The following is a 27,263-nucleotide window of genomic DNA, read 5'->3' as shown; positions in this document are numbered from 1 at the left end:
GTCAAGAGGCCACTAAAGATAAAAGAGGAGGGGACAACAGATGGGCCCCTACCTTTATCCACACAGAAAAATAAAACCTAGATGCATTAAGTATAAATACAAAATAATAAAAACTTAAATGATAAAAGCCATTCTGCAAGTAGATTTGAAGAATAAGAAAACTCATACTAAAAGTTCTATGCAAAATCATGCTATGAAAACCAGAGGGGTTGGTGGGGAAAGTGGGGTTACGCACAGAACACTCAAAACTGCACTAATGATGCATTAACAAAAAAGCAGTAGGAATCTTAAAAACAGTAGCACCATTTCATGCATATTAAGTGGCTAAGAAATAGATGCCACGGCAAGGGTCAGAAGGGCTCCAGCCTGCGACGCAGGGGAAGGAGGGTTATCAGATGCCACATGCAAAGCTGGAACGTGCAGATGTACAGGTTAACTATAGCACATGAGGCACACTAAGGCCGCAGGTGATGGCTGAGGTGTGGATACTGGGTGTGTGCCTTTTTCTACATTCACCTGGTGTTTCTCACAGAGGAAACTGCACATATACATACACACTCGTTAATGCTCAAATTACTCCCTGATAGAGATCAATCCACATCAGAACAAATGCATATTTCCAAAAACAAGCACTATAGAGAACCAACTACTGAAACACTTAAATCCAAGAAAAAGCACAAGAAAAACAAAGAAAACATTCAATCTCAATCCATAGAGTATTGGGGATGGGACAAAATTTTCTGTTTTCTAATAAACATTCTTAGAAAGCAATTGACTGGATATCTCAGACACTGTAACAACATAAAACCTAGAGACTGGCCAATAAAATCATAATTTTAGTAAGCAGTTAGTAGAACAACTACATTTTCATTAAGGGGATCAAAATAAGTTATTCACGGAACACTAACTTTTGTTGACCAAAATAGTGAATGCCAAGAATAAGCATAATGATGACTGGCTGCAGGGAGAAACTACTCTTACCACGACACCTGTCGTCTTACAAGGCCAGTTTTCCCGAGATTTCATCATGAAACAGGAACACAGTCAAATTCATTAATCATCAAAATAAGAACTATCTTCAGAATTTCAAAACTTCTACTTACTACCTTTACTTGGTTTCTACCCTATTCCCAGCTGTCTGCTTTGAACATTTAAAGAGAATGCCAAGATCAGCTTCTGGTTACTGAATCTGACAGACATAGGAAGCAGCAGATACCAGAAGGGAGGCCAGGATTAATAAGAAGATGGCTCAGGAGGAAAGGCAAGACAGATTGTTTAATTATCCCAGAATTTTCACCAAATCAGAACCATCAAGTTTCCCAATATCTGTCTTGAATCATCATCACTGTGCTGTCTGATTCTCTTTTTATACCAAACAAATAAGGGAGTTAATTATATTGGTATAATGATAAAAACTGGGGTTCTGGAAACATTCTCCATTGCCACTTAGTTTAGTGGGCAAACTAATAAGCCTTTCAAAGTCTCAGATTTCTAATCTGTAAATTGGGTTAATAATACGAAAGTACTTTTATATTCATTTGCTGACAAAATTAAGGGAACCAAGGGCAAGTAAAACATTTAGCACAGTCTGGCACCTATTAAGAAAACAAAGTGTATAATCGGGGATACAAACCATCATCAATTTCCCCCCCATCTTCCAATCATAACTTTCCTAAACTCCCTACTTCCTGGTGTACATAACATGCCTCTTCAAAATGTCACCTTTGTAGAAGTAGACTTTTACATAACTAAAAGAGTTTTCCATAACCTCCCTGAGAAAAAGTTCAAGTGAAAGTATCCACAAAAGCCATGTCTCCCTCTCTCCATCCTGAAGGAAAGCAAAGTTAACCTCGCCTCCTCCTGTGTCCACGCTCAGCGACCAGGCAGACTGCAGAACTGGATGCCGATGTTTTGTCTTCTGAAACAAGCTTCAGTCTTGTGCCTGAGACCTGGAGCCATAAATCATACCTGTACTCTACTCAAGGAAAATCATCTTACTTTTTCCCTAATTATGTCACCCTAATTGTATACCAGTTTTTGAATTTCCGTTCCTTATTTTCCTCCAAATTCCTGATTTGCCTGTGTTGAGCTATAATCCAAAGCAATTGTTACTATGCCTTAATCCATGATCTCATTTCACATCAACTGCATTTAAATTTATAAAATCACTCCTGCATGTGGGCACTACTTCCATCCTCAACATTCAATCAGAAAAATCTCATTATAGTTTGAGCAAAGCCTAAGTGCCAAGGAAACCTACAAATAAGTAATTAGAACAGGAAAGTAAGTTCAGTCTAAGTTATTCTGAGAACAAAGTAATCTGTTTGCCCAGCTATTTACCTTGCAATAAAAATTACTCTCATCATGCAAAAAATCACAGGTGAATCCAAAGGACTGTTTAGTGGAGATTTACTACACTGACTACAAAAACTGTGGAGAAGAACAACCTTCACATGCTTTTTAAATCGTATAATTTTTCTTCCACATTTTAACCCCTTACCTGGCTCAAAAAAACCCTTACTTTCTCCCAATTGGACTGTGTATTTACATCCTAAATCTTCATTGTCATCAATGGACTGAGATGCTCACTACAGGGCAAAAACTGTGCTAAGCACTTTAGACGCATTCATTTATTTAACCTAAAAATGCTATTGTAGGGGCAGGAAGGGACAGTACAGGATATCTATGATCCCATGCAGACAGGGTAAAGGAGGAAAGTGGAGCCCTCGGTGGCATTTACAGGCTTTTATTGGGATTTACCAAGTACAGAGAAGGCAGGGGTGCTGGGGGGGCCGGGAGGTTGGCAGGCCTCCCAGCCCCCAGCAAGTCTTCACTGTATCTGGGCTCTCCGGCATTCTCTCGTTGTCTCTCCTTCGCTCTTTCGTTCTGTTGCTCTGCTGTTCTGTTCTCTTGATGCCGTCCTTAGAGGCTCAGTCTCAGCCCAGATGTACCCACCTACATATGCCCACACCCTATTCCAGGTGCCCACCATCAGGCATGCATTCAGAACTACAGGGTTCCATCATTAATCCTAATGGCGGGAGGGCAGAAAAGCCTGATACTTTTTTACCTTACCCTACAACTATGAAACAAACGATCTATAGATGTGAAAAGCACCAGGAACCTTCTGGTACTCACTATAATTTTTAAAATATCAATTAATTACCCTAAAAGAACATCAAATTTTATTAAAATATCTTAAATACTACTTATACATAATCTTTACTTAAATCACTTTCTATGTGGACAATACAGAGAGAGCACGGAATGGAGTAAAAATACTGTAGTAGGGTCCTTGCAGAGATTTACCTAACTTCACATTCTGGCTCAATCAACAGCTAGCTGTATGCCTCTATACAAGTTACTTAAGTCTCCGTAACATCCAGTTTCTCCTCTGCAACAAATACACCACCACCCATGCTGCAAGGCTGCTGTATTAAGGAATAGAGATAAATGATTTATACCACCTTTCAACAGCTTAAGTTGCATGCCCCGAATTCTCACTCTCTTTCTTACCAATTTTGCATAAGATGGTAAAGTGCCTAACTATCAACTTTCCCAGATTCCCTTGCAGCCTATGGCGGCCATGTGAGCCAGCTATACCCAATGAGGTGGACCCATAAGGTTTATCAGCAAGCATTGAAGGAAATGTACTGTTCTGCTGATGAAAAGCTAGGATATCTGGAAAGGAAATAGTTATCCTGCAAGCCATAGGGCAAAACCTCGCTACTCCCCCCATCAAGAGAAGAACAGAAGAATCACAGGAGAAACCTGTGTCCCAGATGGCATTATGGGACTTCCATAAACCCTGGACCCTTTTTGACTGATCTTCCATTACATGCAGCTGAACACAATCCTAACAGTACATAAAAGCACTTGGAAAAGAATCCAACACCCAGAAGATCAGTAAACGCAATTATTCCACAAAAATTCTCATTTAACAGAATGTGTTAAATTATTCATCAGTAAAGTAGTGCTAAATTATTCATCAGTAAAGCAATGAAACAGTAGGATGTCAACTAACATACACACAACCCAGTTATTAAAAATGGGATATTATAATGTATTCATTAAGAAAATTCTATCGGTAGAGGATCAAAGAATGAATAGCTTTAATCAAGAAAGGTGTCCTTGGGGAGATAGAAAAAAGAAAAACTGCAATTGGGTGAAAATTCTATTACTGTAGCTTAAAAGTTCATTCACAATTATTTACAGCATACCCACACGACAGCATGCAAGCCTTAAGTGCCATGGAATGAACGACGTGAATGTGAGACAGTCATTAGAAATTAGATGGAAAATAAGAGGGATAAAGGGAAAATAAGCACCACTAGAACTAAATATTCTGTTTTAGAGCAAGTAAAATTTTAAATGGAAGAGTTAATGACACATAAAAACTAAGAAAAGTTTTAGTTTTTTTATAATAGATCTTTGACCTTAAAATAATGAAATAACTCACAAATGATAGTTAAAAGAGAATACTACTCAAGGTAATTTTCTAGCTCAAAATATAGAAGAGTATACAGAATGTATCATGAATCAAAGCATGTAGTCAGGAAAGATAGGTAGCACAGTCACCAGGGAAAGAGCAGAGAAAGGGAGAGGGTGTATCAAGACAGAGAATTAAATCAGGGATAAAGAAAGAGATACGGCGCTTCAAAGACAAAATGTAAATTAACCCACTTCCAACTTTAAACCCTAATCACCTATACTTTTGCCAGATCCCACCTTTCCTCTGACACAAACATCAACTTTAATCTTTCCCACCACAAATTATCTACTTCTCATCCTCAATATTATCCTGTTCCTTCTCCTTATGAATCCTGCAAGTTCTATTAAAATCCTATTTTTCACCAGTTTTTCTGATAATCTTCACATGCATTCATAACATTAAAAATGATTGCTCTAAATGTACTTTTTTATACAGCAAGTTACAGGTTTTCCTTCTGATTACAAGGCATGTTAAAATTCAAGAACCACTGCTTTAATCTGAAAAAAGAAACAGAGATGTAAGCCTTAAGATTTGAAGAGCTCTGAGTTCCAGGCAGGATTAAGCATTCATTTGATGAGTAATATTGGCAATCTACAATATGCTTGCAAATAAACAATATCCCAGGTACTGAAAATATAGCAAGGAACCAGTCAGACTTTCCTGCATTTAGTGACCTTAAATACATGTTTACCTAAGTAAATATTTAGTGAGCTGGGAGTTTATATAGAAATGTATATAAATAAATAAGTAGAATATATCAGAAAGTGATAAACCCTGTAAGAAAAAAAAAAAAGCAGGATGGGGGACAGAAACATTGGGGGGTAGCAGAAAGGGAGGTTAGCAGGTTGCAATTGTAAACAGGACAAGCAAAAACCTGAAGATGATTAAATAGTCTATGCAGACAACTGAAGAAAGAGAATTCCAGGCAGAAGAAACAGAAAATGCAAAAGACATATGCCAGAAGCATATTTAGCAGGCTCCCAGAATGGCAAGAAGGCCGGCACACTCCAGCACAGAGATCAGAGGACAGGAGAGGTTAGGAAAGCAGGTGAGACCAGAGAAATGACCAGAGCCATAAATGCCAGGCCTTGCTTGCGCACTCCTGGAAGGACTTTAGTTTTTCTTCTGAGTAAGATGGGAACCCACAGGACAGAGATTAAGAAAGTAAAGACATTATCCGACATATTTTTAAAAGCGCACTTTGGCTGTTGTGTTGGAAAGAAACCACAGGAGCTAACTAGTTAGGAGACTGCTAGAACAATCTAGGGAAGTGGCATTAGTGACTCAGACCTGAGTGGAGGTGGTCAGCAGTGCTCTGGTTCTAGGTATGTTTTAAAAGTATAGCCAATAGAAACAACCCAAATGCCCAAAAATAGACGACTGGATCAGGAAGATGTGGTACATACACACCATGGAATATTACTCAGCATTCAAAAAAGATAAACCCATGCCATTTACAGCAACATGGATGGCGCTGGAAGGGATCATGCTCAGCGAAATAAGCCAGAAAGAAAAAGAAAAATACTGGATGGTCTCACTCATAGCAGGAATTTAGAAAACCTAAATAAGGGACCAGGAAAAAGAATAACTATAAGAAAAAAAAAATCAACAAACAACTATGAACCAGAGACACACTATTGGCGGGGGGGGGGGAGGAGAGATTGGGGTCTAAATAAGGGGGCTGCAATTGTATGGAGAATATGAAAATAAAACTAAAAAAAAAAAAAGTATAGCCAATAAACCTGCCAGAGTGGATGTGGCAAATGAAAGGGAGAAAACAAAGTTGACTCCAACAGTCTGAGCAAGTGGAAGGATGGGGCTGCCATCAGCAAGATGAGGAAGACAGCAGAGGCTGGGCGGCGGAGGGACAGCGAGAGGCTGGATGTGGGGCAATTGTGTTTGAGATGTCTGCTAGACGTCCAAGCAGAAACATCAAGTGAGCAGCTGGATATATGAGTCTGGAGTTTGGGAAACAAATCTGGATTGGATACATACATCTGGGAGTTATCAACACACAGACAGCAAATATAGAAAAAATGGGGGGAAAAACTCTGATGACGCAAGACTGAGATTACCAAGGGAGTAAGTGCAGACTGAGTACATATGAGATGAGGACTTAGAACGGACTATTCTTAGCAATGTGACACCCTTGATGAGAACAGTTTCACTGGAGTGGTGAGGGCAAAATGCTGCTTGGAAGAGGTTGGGGAGAGAACACACTCCAACAATACAAAAAGGTTACTCACCCAGTATTATTTTTACTGAGACATACTGGAAGCCATGTAAATGTCCAAACATAGGAGCCTGACTAAAACAAACCATGGCACATACACACTGTGGCGTACCGCAAGCAACTGAAACAAAGGAAAGAGATCTCTATAAACTATATACAAAGGATTTGTGCTGTTAAGTAAAAAAAAGCGCAAAAGAACATTAAAGTATACTACCTTTTCTGTAAGAAAGAGGAAACGGAATATATGCATATATGTGCTAATTTTTTAGTAGAATAAACAGAGGAAGAATAAATCAACCACATTTTGGCAGCCAGGCCGTAAAGCAGAAAGAAATCTTCATTTCAGAAAGCTGGAGGCTTAGTTCTAAAGCCCACAGATTGATCTCTGAAAACCTGCCAGGCTCACTATCAAGCCCTCTGGACACAAAAAGGTCCTGGTACCACCCTCCAACATTTAAAGCCAATATGAACTAAAATAAACTAAGCCCAGTCACAGGTCTGGGATAAAAGTGCTTGAGTCAGTCTCTCTCTCCAGTTACTAGTCAGTACCAGCAGCACCTTCTCTGGTGGTAAACAGTATTTACCTTGTTCTCCATTATTCTCTTATACAAAATGGTAGCATATAATCAAAAATGAGGAAGTAAAGAAAAGATGGGACCTGCACTAATGAATTTTTTCCCTCTCAGCTCCAAATTCATTCTCTTTTGTGTACTCCATGAAAATGGATCTGAGCCCTACAATTTCCCTTTGCTCGCTGGCACAATGCTATGCTTCATCAGCAGTCACTGAAGAGACTTAGTAGTAGAGTTTTGTTTCTGGATTTGTGTGCTTGGCTCCTACAGCACACAAGGCTTCTCCGGCACCCAGCTCCTGTGGCACCACCAGTTTCTCCAAGATCCAAGTCCCACAGCGGCTGTAGCTTCTCCAGTGTCCTCTCCTGGGCTGCGCGGTGGCCAGGAACACCCAGTGCCCAGCGCTCTCCCTTGGGTGGTTTTATAGTGAAGTAACTTTGGCAAGACACTTTCCTTTGTAGAACTTTCTTTGGCAGGGCAGGTTTCCATCACATTCTGGGGAGCAGGAAGTCCTGCCGGGTGGCATCACGCTGATGGCGCTCCACTCCACAGTGGCTTCTCCATGTATCTACTATTTCTGTATTCTTTTTACTTCTTACTAGCCAATCCCTCATTACAGTAACAATTCCTTATGGTAAACATTTGCCCTTTATATCTGATGTAGTATCTTTCTCACCATTGGACTTAGATGGCTGCAGAAACAAAACAAAAAAAAACACTAATATATGACTCCAGGTACATAAAGTACAACAGGCAACACTAATCTATGGTAATAGATATTTATAAAAGGGTCATCTCTTGGTTGTGGGGTTGGGGAAAGAGAACCAGATAGGAAGACTCGAGAGTAAACTTTTTTAGATGACAAAAATGTTCTATATCTTCCTTGTGATGAGTATTACATTGATATATACAATTATTAAAAAAAAACATTAAACTGAAAATTATTACCTTTGCTTTTGATTTCATGAGTCATATCTTAATTAAAAAACAAACAAACAAAAAGAACCCAAGGCTCCATTAGAAATATCTGACACTACTGCCGGGGAAGAAAAGCAAAATATGACAATACCATGTTGTTCCAAAAAGTATGGAAGTATTCAAAATTATGATCAGAGCTTGTAATGAGGAGTCAGCCTGAAGTTGCTCCTACTGCGCAAATCCAGAACAATTTTAGCATCAAAATAAATGATAGAAAGAAATCAGAACCCACTAAATAAAGCAGGAACCCAGGAGTTTGTACTGTTAAGTAAGAATTGGAGGCAGGGAAGCTTGCCTGGCTCTTTCATGGCAGAATATCCATTAGCAAATATAGACAAAATGCCTGAGTAGTCCTTAAAGAATCATCATTTGCTGCCATCCTTGTAATAATTAATTCCAGTGAGAAGTACTAATGATGTTAAATCTGGTGGGAAAAAAATTGATGAGAAATAAGAGATTTACATATTTTCAAAATATCTTCCAACAAATTACTTACTTACTATGAAAAGAAAATAGAATCCTTCCAGTGGAGAAACCTGCTGGAAACTACCTGAACCAAATAACCAAAGTGAAATTACTAATAGTGGGTCAAATCAGAATTACCGAGAGGGACACACATTACTTACATTGTATTCCTGCCCCAAAATATATAACCTAGGGAAATCTATAAGCCAAACTGAGGTACATATAGTCAACGAAATAGGTTGTACTCTTCAGAAGTGTCAACGCCAAGAAAACATAAGAGAGGCTGAGAGCTAGATCCACACAACAAACACTGCATGACACTGGAATGATTCTTAGACTGGAAGGGAAATGTTATAAGGACATAGTGAGGGAAAAGAGACTGGACTGATTAATAGTTATATCACTGTTACATTCTCTGGTTTTGATAATTGCATGAGAATGTTCTTGTTCTCAGGAAACAAGTACTGCAGTATTCAGATATGAATACAGGATGACTACAACCTAAAATTATTTAGAAGGAAAAAAAAATCCTGCAGACAGAACAATAATGCACATGTGAACAGCTGACTAATCTGTATGAAGGAAATTTTTTTGGCACCATTCTTCCAATTGTCTTGTATGTTTCCATTTGAAAATGAAAAGTTGAAAAAAGAATAGCAGAAGAAAAGCTGGAGAGAGCATTACAAAACCACTTGAAAGGTTGGCTACACAACAGAAAAGAGAAATTAGGTGGTAGCTGGAAGAGACAGTGAGATCAAAGAAAATCTATTAACCTGAGAGAAATAACACGTTTGAACGCTGATGGGGATGAATCAGTTAAAGAAAAAACTGGAAGAGAAGAGAAGTGCTGAAGCAATGTTCTGGAGGAGGCCAGAGTGGACGTGACGTGGCGTGTGAAGCAGAAGAAATGCCTTCAGAGAGCAGCACGCACAGCTCTGTGGTATCAGCCACAAGATGTGGATGAAAACACTGGCAGGTGGCAGATGTGACGATGGGATTCTACAGAAGTTCTCTTCAAGCTTTCCCAATAGAGTAGGGAGAAAATTAAAATGCTGAGAAAAAGAATGGAAAGAAATACTAGAAGAGGGAGAAAAAAGGAAAAAATAATCAGTGAAGTAATCAATGTGAAAATAATCAATCGTCCATCCATCCTCCCTCCTCAGAGACAAGGAGTCAGAGCATGACTACCCGGAAGCATGAGAGTTCCACGTGAGGCTTGTGGTCATGAATACAAAATTACTCCAATCAGTAAGTTGTACATTTTTCAATAACCACATTCAGTTGCAGGTAAGGAACAGGTGGAAGGTTGGATTTCACTAGGAAAGTGGCTTTGGTACAAGAACAATGAATCAAGAAAGAGGAAATGGTATCACGGGTATGTGCAAGGGGCCTGATGATCATGTCTGGCCTAAGCTGAGTAAGAAAGGGGCGAGGACAGGATATCAAGATGGGAGCTGGTGGAACGGCGGCAGAATCCGTGGGCTAAAGGATTTCTGGAGTCAGGGCACTAGAGGGAGGAAGATGGAATGACAGCAAGTGGTGATCAGAGCGTGGGATGCGTGAAACTGAAATTATGGCGTGGCCGCAGTTTTAGTCAAAATCTAGGTACAGTCTGGTAATGAATATTTTCAGCAAAATGGAAGATCAGATCACTGAAGTGTCAAAGAACTGAAATTCAAAGAACTGAAAGGACTGTAGGTTGAAAAGTAAGTACAAAATAGAAATTACCAAGAACTGAGGTAAAAAATAGTATGGGGGGGGTAATTTTGAAAAGTTTTAAGAAAAAAGGGGTAATCCTGTGTAACAGAGAATTTGCTTCACTTTTGTTTCCAGTTGCTTGAAGGTAGTCTCTAAATCTTGGGGCTGTCCTGAGTGACAAGAGTGTCCTCGTGTGTTATTTAAGGTGGGGTTGACAGTTTATGCGGGAGATGACTCAAAATGGGTCCCTAAATAATTTGTGTTGACTAAGTGATTCATAATGGGGTCTGACTACACCCCTAAACAAACCAACCAACCAACCAACCATGTGATTAGAGGATTGGGCTTTAAATGTGGTATTAGCCTATTTTTCAGAGAGGGGAAAGGGGCTAAAGACTGGCTCGGATTCAATCAATGCTGCCTACATATGAAACCCCAGTAACAACCCTGACACTAAGGGTTCAGCGTGCTTCCTGGGGTGGCAAAGCTCTGGTTGTACTGCTGTGCACTGATGTGCCAGGAACGTGCTGTCTATGGATTCCGGAGAGTGAAAACTCCAAAGTCTGAGCCCCTTCTCTTGACTGGTTTTGTATCTTTCTTGCTACAATTAAACTATAACCATGAGTATAGGCCTTTCCTGAGTTCTGTGTGCTGTTTGAGTGAATAACTGGACATGAAGCAGTAGTAAGAACCCTAGAATTTACAGCCAGTTGTTCAAAAATGAAGATAAGACCCCCTAAGATTTCACCTGGTGTGTGAAGCGAGAACAATCTTGAGCACGACTGGGCCGCTGGCCTAACTCCCGGTAGAGTAAGCATCATTAGTCATTGCAGGGAATGAACCAGAAGATACAGTCAATGGCAATAGTAAGAGGCTGTAGTAAATAAAATATGATTACATGAAATTCAAAGCTCGAGAATTTTAAGGAAGAGAGAGGAGGAAAGATCTGAATGCTGAAAGGGGGAATAAACAGGATATCTAGTCTAGCTCCAGACCCAGTGGTGTGAGGGGTATGAGAAGAAGTAAGTGCAGAGGAGAAGTGATGTTCTCAGGAAAGAAAATTTCAAGGCGTTTTACAAGTTTTATGGTTATGAAGATAAGGACTCAGGGAAAGACACGCACTGAAATGGAGCACCCAATGACATGGTACAACTGAGAGCAGTAAGTTGGGGCAAAAGGCTTCAAGGAGGCGAGAGTAATCAGTTGGATGAAATGGCGCCGACACGTCAAGTAAGATGAAGACTAAGAAGTGACAATTAGCTTGAGCCTGTGCAAGTCAGTGAGGCCCACCGGAGCAGGTTCAGTGCAAGGGTGGGAGAGGAAGTCCAGCTGAGATGGGTTCCAGAGAATGAAGATTCGACAGGTCAGCCCTCTGGGATTCAACGAAATACATAAAACAAGCTAAAGGCTCACTTATGCAAACTATTTAACTCTGGGTAAGAACAAGGCAAGCCTGTAGAAATTCTGCCTGGAGCTGCTCTCATTTTCTCCAATTCTGCATCCAAGAAGCCAGAGTTCAGCCTTGGCAGGGCGGGCTATGAGAATCAGCAGCGCCAGCTATAGCGCTGCCAGTAAGAGCAGCCATCTCAGTGGCAAGTGAGCAGGGAGGACCATCATCGCCACCACTCTCAGGTCAGAGCTGTTTGGACAAGCAGAAAACTAACGAACTATCTAGAGATTTAGCAGAAAGTCCCAGATTGTCAGATAGTCCTATATGGTTAATAATCCCTCCTCCCCAGCTATTGGTTATTTTATTGTGCTGAAATAATTCAAAACAAGAAACGGTAATCTTTTCAACAAACTATATTGGGGCAACTATAGCTCCATGTAGAAACATAAACTTAGATCCTCACCCTCACATAATACAAAAATTAACTCAAAGTGAATCACAAACCCAGAAATTCTGCTCCTAGGGATCTACCCATGAGAATTAAAACATAAAATCCAAGACCAAGACTTATGCATGAATGTATGTGGCAGCATTATTCATAAAGCCAAAAACTATAAATAATCCAAAATGTCCATTGTTCGGTGAATGAGTAAGCAAAGCATGGTGCCTCCATACAACGAAATATTCAAATATTCAGCAAAAAACAATGAAATACTGACACATGCTCAACAAGGATTAGCCTGTAAAACATTATGCTAAGAAAAGGGAGACAGAAGCAAGGACTGTGTATTATAAAACAAAACCATATATTGTCAGATTGCATTCACATGAATGTCCAAAGGCCAGTTTAAAGAAACAAACAGTTGTGGTAGCCTAGGGCTGGGGACCGGGCATGGAGACTGAATGTACATGGAGTCAAGGGAATTTTTTTGGGGGGGGGCGGTGGGTGGGTGATGAAAACACTGTAGAACTAAATTGTGATCACTGCACAACTCTAAAAATTCAGCTGTAATAACCGACATGCGTTGTTACAATAAGTGAATTCTGTGATGTGTAAATTATACCTCAATAAAGCTGCAAAAGAGGGAGAGATGGGTAAGGTGAGCACAGATAAGTGTTGCGGAGTCTGGGAAAAGAAATGAGGTGGTAGCTGAAAGAAGGTCAAGAGAGGGTTTTCTTGAAGATGAAAGAAATTACAGTATGTTTTTATGTTGCTGACAGTGATCCAGAAAATGAGACAGGAACGAAGAACGTCCTTGAGAATGCAAAAGGGCTCCAAAGGACGGCTGGGGCGAATGGCCTTCAACAGAGGAAACACAGTTAACACAGTAATATTGGTAAAGATGCAGGGGGTAGGAAGATTATTTCTATTTTCTTAGTAAAACAGAGAGCAAGGTCACCAACTGAGAGGCTGGAACAGGAAACGCTGCGTGCGAGAGAAAGACACCCCCGTCTAAGCCGCTGGGAGTGTGGAAGAACTCGTGTGATACAGGACAGCTCGGCAGCATGAAACACTAAGTTGGAAGTCATTGGATACTAGCCAAGAATTCAAAGTCAACATAGTTGTTCTGCTCCAAATAGAACACGTGGACAGGTATTAACTAGGTAAAAACAGGTTTTAACCAGGGTTGAGTTTTGCTGGACAAGAACCACCAAGGGAGAGAGGTCACGGGGCAGAAAGTACATACAGAAGGGCAGTGATGGGACTCAGAATTCTGCTAGTTAGAAAAGGAAGTGAGAACACGGATGCACTCAGGAACTGTGAAAAGGTGGCAAGGTAAATGATCCCAGTGAAGTCCAAGAATTAAGGTTGCAGGTACTAGAAGAGAGCCAGAAAAAATTGGAGGTGGCAGTTGGTGAGCAAAATGCCAGACACCGTAGTATAGAAAGCTGCAGTTCTGGGTAATAACAAGTTCTAGGAAGTGACTCTGCATCCTGGTTATACATTAAAATCACCGTGGAGAGCTGTTAAAAATAACATCCCAAGCCACACCTAAGCCAAATCAGTCTCTGAGAGGGAGTCCTAGGCATCTGTAGTTTCTCAGAGTTACCCGATGAATGCAGAGGCACTGAGAGTTTAAACAATTTGCATAGGCTATGCCAAGAAGTCAGGAGAAAGACAAGATCAGCACAGGAGAGGCAGTTGGGAGCTTGAACATCAGAAGGAGCATCTGTGTGGCAACTGAAATTACATCTGGAACAGGAGGACAGTGGCAGTGAGCCCAAGAGTCTAGAAACAGCCATGCAAAGAGAACACCTAACCCACCTCAGCAGGAGGAGCCACCACTCAGGAACTCTTCAGGGGAAGTGGTGCCCTCAGGAGATAGTTAAATTTCAGCAACAGCTTGGGGACAGTTATATTTGGGAAAAAAAGTTAGTGATAAAGGGAGTTTTGCAATGACTGATAGGGAGCCCCAGAGGCAAAGGGGAAGGGATTCATGATCACACATGAGTGCAAATTGGGGTCAGACAAGAGAGTTGATAGGTAGAAAAGCTCCAAACAAAAACTACGGGGGGGGGGGGGGGGGGGGGGGGACCCAGAAATGTCGGAAAGCAGGCCACCATATTCTTTGAAGACATCACCGTAACACTAGAAGATAAAGCTTTGTGAAGTTAGAAAAGTGTTCCTGAGCTCAAAGATTTTTTTAATCTTTGGCTGAAAGATTTTTTTTGCTCTAAGATTTTTTAATGAATTTCAAATAAAAATGAGTCACCGATAAGTAACAAGGACAATTCCACACAAAGTTATTATAAAAGTATCAAGGCCAATGCCAGAGTTATTCCGGAAAAAAAGGATACGCAGAATAACATCCCTACATAATGAAAGCATGCCAGGAAGATGTGCCCGCAAACTGTAGCGAGCCATTTCAGGATGAGCTGAGGACCTGACAAAAATGACACAAGACATAAAAGAACCAGAGAACAGCTCAAAATGAGATGACCTAATGCAGGAGAGAACTCAAAGGAAAAGACTCATTCTGGACATAAAAGAGTGAATAAAAAAAAGATTGTCCCTTAAAAAAAAAAAGGTAAAAAAGAAGAAAATTTTAAAACTCAGAAACAAATAAGGAGACAAAAAGAATTTAAGAGAAGGTAACAGTACTGAAGACAAAGAAGAGTAATACACAGATGATAAGGAACTCTGAAGAAAACCAAAGCCAAGTAACAGAACAGCAGAAGCAAGCACTCCCCAAAAAACTTTCCTGACATAAAAAATGTGAAACCATATTTTGAAGCATGATTTATATCAGGGAATATCAACTCAACATGACCAATATGATTTTTACCATTACTAAAGAATTAGGGAAACTGGGGTCAGAAAGGGGAGCTACAGAACTGTACAGAGAGGAATTATAGTCCAGGACCTGAAAGAACTGTCAGTATTGGGTTTCTCAATACATAAGAGCTAAAACGCATAATGAGATTAGACCTGATAACCTCAGGTCACAGCGGGTGGAAAGAATGCTGGTACAGGAGGAGAGAGAGGAGCAGCTGCTTAAAGAGAAAGAAGAATCTGGCTGGTATCAGACTTACCTCTGCACAAGAGACTTGAAAAGATAGTGGCATGAAGTTACTATAAGCTATATAGGAGAAAAAGAAGGTTATAGGGCCTCCCTGGTGGCTCAGGGGTTAAAACGCAGCCTCTGCAGCACGAATTCGATCCCGCCAGCCAGGGAGAAACCCACATGGCGGGACAGACCACTCCTGTCTCACCCGCTGCTCCCCTCAGCAGTGTATTCAGTCAGTCTGTCTGTTCTGTTCCCCACTCTGTCTCTGGTGAATCCTCTCACACCCCACATCTCTGGCCTGTATCCCAATTCTTGTATAAAAATAAATAAATCTTTTAAAAAAAAAAAAGGTTAGGACCCAAGAATACTATATTTAGCCAAGGTATCACTCACTGAGCAAGATATAAGAAAGGCATCTTCACTCAAGCAAGGATTCAGAATTATATCACATACACTCTAAGGAAATGGCCTGAAAATTTTATCAAGTGCTTTTTTGCATCCATTAAGATAACTATGGGTTTCTTTTTTCCAGTTTCCACCACTCGCAGAATTGCAGCTGGCAGTACAGATATGGTCAAATGCAAGAAGGACATCCTGTATGACCAGTCCCAGAAATTACTTCAAGAAACTGAGATTATCTAAAGAATGCATATTTTCCAGTAAGCACAAGAAGAAGGACCTCAAAAAGATTCAGGTGAATGTTTCCAAGCAATTAGCACCTGCACAGAGGTCAACAAGGTGCATTAATACCAAAAGAAATCAAATACAAGATCTTAAGATGTGCCAGTCCTAAGTCGGACAGGCTCACCCATATCACCCACCCCAGTTGATGGAATGACGCTTATTTCCATACTGTCAAAGGTAACCAGGCTTCTGTAACCAAAGGCCAGTAATGAGGCCAAGGTTAAAGTCAAGTTCCAGGCCCCACAAAGTTCCCTAAAGACTCCAGAAGAGCACTTCTGTCTATCGAATTTGAGGATAAAAGAATTGTATACAATGTGGACTACTGCCCACAGAGACAGTCATCTCCCTAAGCAATTCTGTACTAATGCAAGGTCCTCCAACTCACCCCAAAAGAGAGATAATGACATAGGTTTTATCTTGTAATTTGTCAATATAATAAATTATGTTAACATTTAACTGTGCTTGCCTTCCTGGAATAACCTGCTTGATCATGATATATTGTCTTTTAAATACACTGCTGGATGTATTTCACTAATATTTTATTTAGAATATTTGCTTCACTAGTCATGGCTTAGAGAGGACTAATGTTTATAATAGCAGAGAGAGAGAGAGAGAGAGAGAGAGAAGGAGGAAGTGAGGGAGGGAGGGGAAAGAAGAAAGCAATCTTAATATCCATCAGTTGAGGAATGACAGCTTAAATGTGGTGTCATATGCCATGGGATGTGCTATTTCACTTTTTAAAATTAGAGATGCATTTACTCAACTGCAGAGATAGCCATGATACACTCTTAAATAAATAAAGCAAGTTACCAAAAGACTGCATTTGTGTGTGTAACTGTTTATATTTTTGAGCAAAGAAAAAGGTGCTAAAAAATACTCAGTGTTAGTTAATGTTAGCTATCAAGGAGTGAAGGTGGCAGAGACCTGAGAGAAAAAAAATTAATTTTTTTTCCACTGCTGGTTTGTTTATTTTAGTGGTTGCAAACAGAATGCTTACTTTTGTGACATTTTTTAAAGAGCTGGGAAACACCAGTTATCAATATTATAAGTAGTGACAATTAACATCTGTAGACAACTAATAAATGACTGTTCTTAACACACCCACAGACAAAAACAGAATTAAATGACCTGAAGCAGGCAAAGGACTCATTATGAAGTTTATTTATTGAGAAATGCAAGACAATCCAATCTCAACCAAAGTTGCTTCTAAGAGGCCCTGCCTAAGTACACTGTGCAAGATGTCTCTAGGATGAATTAGTTTCTATTATATAATTAAGACAAACTTAGTTCATATATATTATGACAACCAAGGATAAAATTAAGAGAAAGTGATGCAAGTTCATTTAAATGTTTGGACGATTCACAAGTTAGCAGAAATGGGCAAATGTTACAGAAATAATTAAAACTTAAGGGAAAAAATGAGACTTTCAATAGTTAACTATACCACAGAAAGAAGGGCAGGTGTTTGTTCTAGTATACCATTTTGCACTAAAAAGAGACAAGTCCTTTTTTATTAAGTAGAGATCAACAAACCCAAAAAACAAACAAAAAATCCCAACCATTATGGCTGATAGTCACATACAAATTTTTTTTTAAACGAAACTATGATAAAAGCGATCGACCTGGGGGTGAAGGGGTGCTGGTGATAAAGTGATCACATACAGAAAGTTCCAGTTATTCACAAAAACAAGAGATGTCTATAAACGTTGAAAACATTTACATGATCAAATTGAAAAAAAAAATTGTCAAAGGGCTCATTGTCTTTAAACAAATGCTGTGGTCTGCTACTTTATAGAGGAGATTAAAAATTAATTTTTTGTCAAGCTTGTGGTGCTTAAAGGGAAACAGTCCAAAATGAAATGCATACTAGAGACTGCCCAGCAGCAGCTGTCCCCTAGGAGTTTTTATTTTTAAGTTTACAGTTATTCAATAACTTTTTTTTCAGCTCTCATCAAATCCTTCATATTTTAGGAAGTTTTGGGATACAGATAAAATATGTCAGTAGCCAAATTAATGTAAGTTTTAAAATGCCTTGCAAGGATGAGAAGAGGAGCAAGACAACAAGGAAAAGCTGGACAGACAACTCCAGTAAAAAATAATTGTGGGGGCCTCCCCGGTGGTACAGCGGTTGAGCGCTGGGTTGCAAAGCTGCCCACAGCCTCTGCAGCACCGGTTCAATCCCCCGGCCACCGGGTGAGGGTCCCACATGGCGCGTAGACCTCCCCTGCCGCCCGCTGCTCCCCTCAGCAGTGTACTTCGTCAGTCTGCCTGCTCTGCTCTCCCCTCTGACTCTGGTGAATTCTCTCACCCTCCCGTGCTTCTGACTGTACCCAGTGCTTGTATAAATCAATCAATAAATTTTTTTTAATAAATAAATAAATAATTGTGGGGAGAAGCAGGGTGAAGCACACATTGGGGAAAAAAACAGAAATCTGAGACAATGTCCAAAACTTAATTTTAAAAAATTACTATTTATTAGGTATGAGACATTATTCTAAAGATCTTCATCTATGTTATTTCATTTTACCATCACAAAAATCCTGCAAGACAGTTTTAGTCTCTGATAATTCATAAATGTCAGAAGAGTAATTCAAACCTGTTTTCTTGATTCAAAAACTCAGGAATTCAAGTTCTTCCTACTATACAATAATGAATCTCATCACCGCAAAATTTTAAAAACTTCTTACAAATTAACAACAATATTGTCATCCCATCTGAAGAATGGATTCCAAAGTAATTCTTCCTCTTTAAACCTAAGGAGGAAAAGCTAAAATTCTCCAATGTTAGAGCAGGATTTGAGTGTAGTGACTCTGAGTCCACGTGTCTGCTAAAAATAATTACCGTCATTCACCCTAATTCACAACTGTAGGGAGCCCAACAGGATTCCTGGAATTGAACAGAAATACAACCCTAGAGTACAACAAATACCATCAAACTTTCATAGTCTGACTAGCTTTTCTGCCTTATCAAATTTCAGCAACAAGAGCTAGAAGTTGAGGGAGTCCACAATTAGGAACAAAGAGTTAAGGACAGTTAGGTGGAGGAAAGTTACCACTGACATCTGCAGCAGATTCTCCAGGTCTAAGTGATTAAATATCTACATGCCCGCGTTCATTTCCAAGTTTAATAACTAGTCCAGTTATAAGGCTGGATCCATAAGTAGGAAGGAGGATTCCATGGCAGTAAAAACTTGGTGCTACATTTCTTCATGCTGTCAATCTCTAGAATCAATGTGGCGTCACTATGGTAAGGCAAGCACAGGATCACAATCAGGAACTAGCATGGCTGCCTGGTCCAGATACCTACTAGAAATAACAAAAGTTTTGCAACATTATCGTTTACATATTATGAGTGAATTTTACATCTAAAAAACTTGCTGATATTTATAGAAAAATGGATAAATCACTGTTTTCCTTTTCATAATACCTTTGCCACCTAAAGAAAAAAGTAAAATGTATCAACACTGATCAGTGAATTTTAGGGGAGTGCCTGTATTTAATACATTATTTTTTAAAACTATTTTTTCCACAGGTAGAATATGTAGGGCACATAATTTTGAATTACAATTTTATTTTCTGTCTAAGAAAGAACGTAAAACAGTAACTTTCAACTGAAAGACTATAGCAGTAAAAAACTACTTATACATAGTAGGTTGTTGATATTTAGGTGAAAGATTTACTATGTTAATACACTGCTTAAAAATCCATCACTGTTGTTAACATAACTAACACAACTCAATCCATTTGTCTTACACATAACGTGTCTGTATAACAAACTGACATTATCAACACAGAAAGGGTTTTCTCAGATAACAACGATTTTTTTAAATGCAAAATAAAAACTGAGGAGAGTAAAACCTGAGCAAACTAAGAAAAATATCCTCTTATATGCTGTGCTGCAAAATCTCCACTTGGGATACCTCTTCTAAGAAAAAACAGAATCAAGTAACACATGTTGTCAGAAACCTCTTCAGAGTTAGACAGAATATAGGTGTCATAAGAAGGCAAAATAGAAACCTGCCAGAAAAATCAGTGCTAAGGCAAAGTGGCCAATCTTTTTCTTAGCAATTAGACAGAAGCAATTATGCCCTGCAGAGGCCTTCAGCAGACATAGTCGGTGTATCTCTAACTCATGACATTCAATAAACTCTTAATGGACACAGACTATATAGAATAGGTCAAGGACTGATAAACTTTTCTGTAAATGGCTAGGTAGTAAGTATTTAAGCTTTATGGGGCATCTGGTCTCCAACGTTATTACTCGGCTCTGCTGCTGTTCCCGCAAAATGGCCACAGCCAATAAGTAAATAAATGTGCATGGCTAGATTCCAATATAACTTGCCTCATAGACGTAAATTTGAATTTCCTATAATTTTTTTCCTATAATCTGCCGTTCAGTTTGCAGAGGAGTGAAGCAATGGCCCTGGAGCGGGCAGGGAAAGAGAGAGGGATCCGCTTCCTATAATTTTTGTCACAAAGCATTATTATTCTTCTGATATAGTTTCAAGCATTTAAAAATGTAAAAGTCATTGCAAATTTCAGGGCATACAAAAACAGACTTTGGGTTGGATTTTGCCCATAGGCTGTAGTTTGCAATGTAAATAAATGAGTAATATACAATGAATATAATTCAACTATGTTCATACAGAGAACCTTTTAATCTTCCTCCCCCACTCTAGGAAATATAAAAAAAATAAAATAAAATTTGGTTTATTTTCAGAATTAGCTTTAATTATATGCCAAGAGTTACTCTGAAAAATATTTTAGATGGTGTGTGTATGTATGTATATTTCTTTACACATACCTCCTGATACTTAGAATTTCCTCTAGTTCTACAATAAGAGTTGAGGTTCCAAAGGCATAATTCAGATTAACTGTCAACAATCTTCATTCAATAAGTAAATAATGAGCACCTATTACGCTATGTTGATGCCAAAAATTAATATGAAATGCCACACTGTCTGCTTTCAAGCTCAGATTAGTGATACTTATTAATATGACAACTCCTATAACGTTCATATTTAACAGATGCCATGGGAGCATAGATGGAGAATGGCATCCCAAGTCCACCCAAGAAAGTCAGAAAAACTTCCTTCGCTCAAAAGATACTATTTGGGCCAAGACATGAAGGCTGAGGAACAGTTTGCTCAGAGAACAAAAGAGAGGGAGGACTATTCAGGCAGAGAGAATTTCATATAAAAAGGCATGGAAAGAGAATATTACATATTAAAGAAACCACAAGTAGTTCAATATTGCTGAAGCATAACTTTAAAGAAGAATGTGGCAGGCAATCAGTCTACTGACCGGCAGGGATCAGATCATGAATGACCTTATATGGTTTGCTAAGGTTTCCATTTTACCCATTAAATGAGGAGGAGCCACTGCAAGATTTTGAAGAAAAGAGTGACATGATCAGATGACCATGTCAGAATGATCACTCTGGGAGCTAAGTGGAAGTACTTAGGAAAGAAAGGTACGTAACTTTGACATAAACAGTAAAGATGTCTGCTAGGCAACTGGGGGTTTTACCAAAAACACACCAAGGAGATTATCACAATGCAATCACACAGTTTGAATGAAAGACATCAGACTCTCGCAAGTATTAATAAAAAGAAAGGAGTTTGAGAGGTAGTGTATAACCGTACACTGAATAAAGCAGAAATTGATATTATGGGGAAGAAAAGGGTCAAAGGCGTGATTAAGACTAATACCAACTCAGTCAGGATTGCCTTCAACTGTTCAAGGGCAAGCAGAAGCCGAAAATGAACAAGATATATTTGTTATGGGTAGCCCATAAAAAATCTTACACTAATCTAAAAATACAGGTTTCAAATTATTGATAAAAATTAAAAAATAAATAAACTGTCATATAACAAAAGAAATTTGTTTCCAGAAACAATTAAGGTATTATAGTTACTTAGCGCTTTCTGGAATAAAGTCCCAACAAAAACCATTTTTTACTTATTGTATATGCAGCCTCAACCTGCTTTAGCCTTCTAAACTCAAGCCAAAATTTCCCAGTCTCCATGTAATATTGCTTTGAATCTTAAATGCCCAAGGTAAAAAGAGCCTCTGAGAGGAAGAAAAAGTACCATTGGGTGAGGAAACAGAACCATAACTCTTTAAGCTCTTCTTTTAACTTCCTTCCCTCTATGGATTTTTAAAGAATCATCAGGGATATGTACTCACATCACTGTACTCACATCACTGTATATCTCAACTCATTTTTCCGTAATCTTAAACAATTTTCATCTAATTGAAGTTATTACAAAACATGCTATTCAAATAAACCAAGTGATGGCTTTCATGGTATTATGACAAAGACTAAACTGTTTATACAGTATATACAGTGTCTCCCCCAAATAATAATAATAATTGATGACCACAGGTCCTCAAGTAGCTATCACAATTCATGGGAAAAAAATATCCAAGTAATTAAACTGACTTCCCCACTATTTTACAACAGTTGTTACCTTGATCAGAACAGTGCTAGAAACCAAACCATTTGCAACAACTTGTTCTAGCTCCTTAAAATAAAATCTGGGGACCAGTGAAAAATATTCCAGCTACTGGAATTGGTGATTCTGTGTAAGTATAATTCAATATAATTCAACACGAGCGCCCAATTAGTGTGTCTTAGAGGTTCTATGAGGATGAAATAGGACAAGCAGAGAATTTCGATGCATTCTTTTTTTTTTTTTTTTTTTTTCACATAAATCCACAGTATGGTTTATTTCCTTCCAGTCTTTTTTTCTGTGTGGATATTAGGTACACTATGATACACTAACATCATATACTACTGATGCATTTCTTTTGTGGATATTTTATGGATATCTACCTTCCACCTAGTCATTATCAAAATATTCCCTTTCTGGCTTGGTATACTCTTTTATATGCCTAAATTCTATTCCATTCAAAATAATGCACACAGAATTATTCAGAAAATACTGAAAGAGCAAAGGCATCTATGTAGGAGGGGTAGGGAAGGACAGCTAGCAGGGAACAGAGAAGGACCATTGATGGAAAAGGGCAACAATACCCTAATGTTTAGCAATGTTAGTAAAACATTCATGATAAAGATGCGAACACCAAATTAGGTTTTATAAATGAAGCACGTTAAAATGAACAATCAACCAATATAAATACAGAGCATGAGTTGAATCTATGACAGCTTATTAAATATCCAAAGGCAGACAAGCATACATCCTGAATTAGTCTTAGCTATAATCAGCAGATTGTATTGAATTCATTTAGCAACCAATGTATGTAACAATCAAGGATGCATTTGATTACATGAGAGAAGTATTTACAGAATAGCCAAAACACTTTGGCTAAAAGAAGGATTTGTCACAAACTTAAGAGACTATTCCATTTCTTAAACCAGTGAGAGGTGCATGAGTGTTGCCTGCATCCTTATTCTTCCTACTTTACATCTATTTATAGATATTACTTCATATATAATGAGTATCTGAAAAATGTTTAAGTATGAGAAAAATTCTCACAAACAGCTCTTCCAGTGCTGATGGAAAAAGAAATGTACATAAGCATCCAATTTATTTTGTAAATTACTTTTTAAATAATAAAATAGAGTAAAATACAGGTCATAGAAAGTGAGTAGGTAGGAAAAATAGACAATTTCTCCTTAATTTTCCTAAAGAAAATTAGCAGTAAAGTTTTATCGGTGCTGTTAAAGAGATAGCGCATACACACACACAGACACACACACACACACACACACACACCCGCTATGTATCTCTTTAAAAGCAGCAAACTTTTACTGTATACTATGTGAATACACATACACAAAAAAAAATTACCTGAACATTTACTTCTGCCATTGCCCCCCAAAACCAAACTCCATCATAAATATGTCCTTGACCACATATAAAATACTGATGCCCCTTCATCCATAACCCCAGAAATAAAATACAATAATAAAAGCCTGAGGAGAAGTGCTCACACTGCTAGTAAATGCATCTTCTGTGTATGTGGGGCTTAACATTTATGTGTCTTATACTTATTTAGGTTTATCCATCCCTGTAGTGAATGCTTTATGAGGGACACAGGCAGCACAGAGATGCGGGTCAACATTAATTTGCTTGCAGGGGGCAACGTGGTATTATACACTCCTGAACGGCAAAGTGTGGAGGCAGAATTCCTGAATTGAAACTCAGCTCCTCCACTTGCCAGCAAAATAATCCAGCAAATTATTTAATATCCCTGTGTTTCAATTTACCATCTGTAAAATGGAAATAAGAGTGCATACCCCATTAGGCACTGGAAGTGATTTAAACAGGGACAGAGGCCTGACACAGAGTAGGCCTGTAAGGGTGAGCTATTATCACTAGTACTGCACCATCTTCCTGGACATTCTTAGCAATTTGAGTTATTGACTAAAATTAGATACTATTAGAAATAGACATTAAATCTCATTAACAGTACACTTAAAGCCCTGCACCTCTGAAGCGAATATTTGTCTGATTAATAAATCCACCTAAGTGCACTAGTAAGAACATCCTGAGAGTGGTTCCCGGAGTGCAATTATCAATTTCTTCCCTTACACAAGGGGGCAGTGATAACAAGAAAAGAATGGGGCTCTGCAACACCTCTTCCTACAGACAGTAGGGGGTGGCAGTACATATGGCTTACAGTCAGAACAAAACAGGAAGACCCAACAGAACTGCTCTTTATTCTCCTCTGGCCCTCTCCTCTCTCTGCCTTAAGCCCCACCAGAGCCTCCAGGTGAGGAACACAACTAGAGGAAAGACTAAAACCCACAATCACCAAGGAAAATGCAGTTTTGTCTTTGAGGCAAATGATCCCTCACTGGTTGAATCTGGATGCAGGAGAAAGCCCATCAGTAAGAATTTTCAGATTATTTGCTAAATTGCTGACTGTTCTTATTATAAGAACACTTGGGCAAATAATTCAATTTCTCCACAAGGACTGTAATATAAAACACTAAAATCTCATCAACATTCAGTATATCCTAATGAACACATCCAGCATGCTGACATCCCTGCTTGTTTTGCAGCATCTATACTTCCTGTTGTATACATGTAAGTTAAATGAAATAGCTCACTGAGCTGTCTTTTGTTACTTCTGAAATTCCAGCTCTGTTCTGACAATCCTCTCAAAACACAGATGTTCTTCTTAAATGGAAGTCACAATGTTTTGCAGCATGTGGGCAATTTCGTATATATATATATATATATATAGAGAGAGAGAGAGAGAGAGAGAGAGAGACTGAGACTATTTTTAATATTTCATCTTTGTGCTCATATTCCTAAGATGATCTACCTGGGAAATGCTGTAAGGAATACTCCAATGACAGTATCCATATTATTGCTTTTCATGCCACATTTTACTGTATTCAATTTTTTCCCTATTTTGTCACTCCAACACCAAAAACATACACGAATATTTCACTACTGCCATTTACTGTAATTAACCATTGCAACAGCTTTTGACTCCAACCCCTCAGAATGCCAGAAAATTTATTCCTTTTGTTCACCATATTGTTTTGTTTTCCTCATTCCAGATATTTCCACCTGTGTAAAAATGAAGAAAGGCGCACATACGAAAAAATTCCCCTGTGCCTACTATGAGATCTTGAACTCACAATTATGGTCAAGATGGGATTTGGTGGGTTGGTTTTGTTTTTGTTTTTGGCTTTTGCTTTACCTGGAGGGGGGCAAAGGAGAAAAGTGAAAAACACCCCCCACCTCAAATCTTCTTCCTAATGTTCATTATCATTGTTTATGTTTTGTGAAAATCATTTTAAACACTCCACACCTGGACTAGGAGCCCGGCTACAATTGCATCCGTGCTCGACACGCTGACGGCAAAACCTGGAATGATTTTAGCCCTATTTTTCATTCCCATCTCACCACCAGACACAATTTGCCTTTTGCTTTCACGTGAGTGCCATCTCTAGCTCAAAAAACAGCCGATCACAGCTCCTTCTCCCGATTGCCTGCGATAAAAGGAGCCTTACTCGTCTCCTCCAACACTACACCTCCTTCCCCGGAGGAATTATTAATGACACTAATAGCACTTCGATGAATCTCAACGCCACCGAAGCCGAGCCCCTCGGGTGCCCTACCTGGCATATGTCACAACTACTTTCCTGCTGCATTCGAGGGGCACATTTTGCAACTCGTTCTGCACCACATTCCCTGCCACGTTTAGCAATCCGCCCGGCATCGCCTCCCGGGTCCCCGGCATCCGAGAGCCTCTCGGGCACCAAATTCCGTGACATCCTCGGGGCTACCCAAGTGCCGACCCCAGACCCATCCGAAGCGGCCCCGCGCGCCGGGCGGGCGCCAGCCCCGGCCCCCGGCGGCCCCCCCGGCCCCCGCCCCCCTGGCCGGCGCGGGCGTCGGGTCCCGGGCGAGCGCCCTGTCAGCGGCGGCCGCTCCCGCCCGGCCCGCGCTCCTACCTGCGCTCGGAGGGGCTCGCGGCGCCCCGGGTCCAGCCCGGCGCGCGCTCCCCGGAGGACCGGCGCCCCCGCCGCGCCCCGCAGCGCCTCGCGCCCCCGGCGCCCGCGGAGGGTCTGCGCCCGGCGGCGCGGCGGGCCTCGCGGCGGAGGGGCGGCCCCGGCGCTCGGCTGACAGCGGCGGCGCGGGCTCGGGCTCTCGGCGCTCGCGCGGCGGCAACGGCGGGCGCCTCGCTCCGCCTCAGCCGGGAGGTGCGCGGAGGGGGATGGGCGGGGGCGGGGCCGCCGGGGGGCGCGCGCGGGCGGCGGCGGCGGCGGCGGGATGGGGCAGCGCCGGCGGCCCCGGGTCGGCGCTCCGAGCGCTCGCAGCTTCCCCCGCCCGGCCGGCGGCTCGCGCGAGGCGGCTGTGGCAGCGGGCCCCGCCGAGCAGCGCGCCCACCCTCCCGCGCGCCCGCGCCGGCCCGCCGCTCGCTAGCGCCGCCGCCGTGCCGGGGGCGTCGCACCCTCGGCGGCCGCCTGCAGCCCCGCCCCCTCGGCCGGCGGGAGGGGCGCGGGCGCGCAGGGAGCGCGCGTGCGTGGGGGCGCGTGCGTGGTGGCGCGGCGCGCCCCCGCCCTCCGCCCCCGCCCGCCGCCCGGCTTGGGGGTGGGGAGCGGCCGGGAGGGCGGGCGGCGGCGAGGCCGTTCTCCGCCCGGAGGGGCGCGCCCGGCCCCGCCGCCCTGTGAGGTCCCGGCATTTCTCGCCTCCCGGGGGCTGGGGCGGTGGGGTGGGAGGCGGCCCGCGGGCACGCGGGGAGGGAGTGCCACA

The 27,263-nt window shown here is 40.8% G+C and overlaps 1 protein-coding gene across 3 annotated transcripts in view; it reads right to left on the bottom strand.

The window, feature by feature from the left end:
• The window catches only part of TANC2 (tetratricopeptide repeat, ankyrin repeat and coiled-coil containing 2), a 306,929-nt gene extending 280,419 nt beyond the window's left edge, over positions 1 to 26,510 (bottom strand). Inside the window, exon 1 of one of the 3 annotated variants that reach the window (XM_037494899.2) lies at positions 26,462 to 26,510. The gene's annotated coding sequence lies outside the window, so the exon portion shown is untranslated. Of the gene's footprint in view, positions 1 to 6,738; positions 6,868 to 19,073; positions 20,742 to 26,461 lie in introns of those variants that run through there. The other 2 variants (XM_037494901.2, XM_054689747.1) reach the window with 2 other exon arrangements.
• Positions 26,511 to 27,263: the final 753 nt, after the last annotated feature.

Source organism: Talpa occidentalis, unplaced genomic scaffold (genome assembly GCF_014898055.3).
Source record: "Talpa occidentalis isolate TD23 unplaced genomic scaffold, MPIMG_talOcc4v2.1 talOcc4.7, whole genome shotgun sequence".
Taxonomy (NCBI): domain Eukaryota; kingdom Metazoa; phylum Chordata; class Mammalia; order Eulipotyphla; family Talpidae; genus Talpa; species Talpa occidentalis.
This window is presented reverse-complemented; position numbering and strand designations above follow the sequence as displayed.